Source organism: Coenobita brevimanus, chromosome 56, assembly GCF_032717465.1.
Source record: "Coenobita brevimanus isolate Jiangsu-jjx chromosome 56, ASM3271746v2, whole genome shotgun sequence".
NCBI classification, from domain to species: Eukaryota; Metazoa; Arthropoda; class Malacostraca; order Decapoda; family Coenobitidae; genus Coenobita; species Coenobita brevimanus.
In genome coordinates this window covers 8,058,577-8,059,666 of record NC_137009.1, presented here as the reverse complement: position 1 = coordinate 8,059,666, position 1,090 = coordinate 8,058,577, and the positions used below count along the sequence as shown (strand labels likewise).

General features: G+C 35.8%; 1 pseudogene; it reads right to left on the bottom strand.

The window, feature by feature from the left end:
• Positions 1 to 267: 267 nt before the first annotated feature.
• On the bottom strand, positions 268 to 387 carry LOC145401821 (5S ribosomal RNA; annotated as a pseudogene).
• Between the last annotated feature and the right edge of the window lie 703 nt (positions 388 to 1,090).

Genomic DNA, 1,090 nt, shown 5'->3' with positions numbered 1-1,090 from the left:
CCTCCCCCATATGTATATATATATATATATATATATATATATATATATATATATATATATATATATATATATATGAAATCATCCAAAAGCTGTAGTAAATCTCGCTAAATCAAGCTTTCATATATATATATATATATATATTTTCATTCATTCATTGCCAGACGCCATGTATCCCAAACGGGGTGGCCAAGGGCTTAGAGTTAATTGTTTTACAGGGAGGGGCACTAATCCTCCACCAACCCCACTTGACACGTAGGGAGAACGTTATGCCAACAGCATCTGGTGTTCCCAGGCGGTCACCCATCCAATTACTAACCAGACGCAACGTTGCTTAACTTCGCTGATCGGACGGGAAGCGGTGTACGCAACGTGATTATATATATATATATATATATATATATATATATATATATATATATATATATGAAATCATGCAAAAGCTGTATTAAATCTCGCTAAATCAAACTTTCTTCCAAATCAAGCATCAAAACTACTTACCAATCCCATTGGCAATAGAATATTCTCGTCAGCTCTCAATTCTTTCAATAATAACTTAAACAAGTCATCTTCCATTCCCCCACTAATATCTTCAGATGGTAACATTACGAATGACCCGTGCGGGAAAGCAAATATCTTTGCCAGTATATTTGCCAGAAATTCTACCACAGAGGAAATCAGCCAGACCGTCCCTGTACTAGAACTTGACTCTCCCGAAATTATTCCACTTTAAATACAGACATGATACGTAAAATCCATCCTAGAGAGTTGCCCAACCAAATAAGCTCCAGGCCCAAATGGAATTCCTCCAATCGTTTTTAAAAAGTGTTCCCCAGAACTTGCCTCTCTTCTAGCTAAATTATTCAGACTATGTATACGTACTTCTCCATTCCCTAATTCATGGAAATAAGCCAGTATCCACCCAATTCCAAAGAAAGGAAGTTCCTTTGACCCCACTGATTACAAACAAATAGCTGTCATATCTTCTCTTGGTAAAGTATTTGAAATTTTACTTAACAAGCACATAGCGAAACATCTTTAGTCCAACAACTAAATTAGTGATACACAATATTGTTTTCGATATGAAAGATCC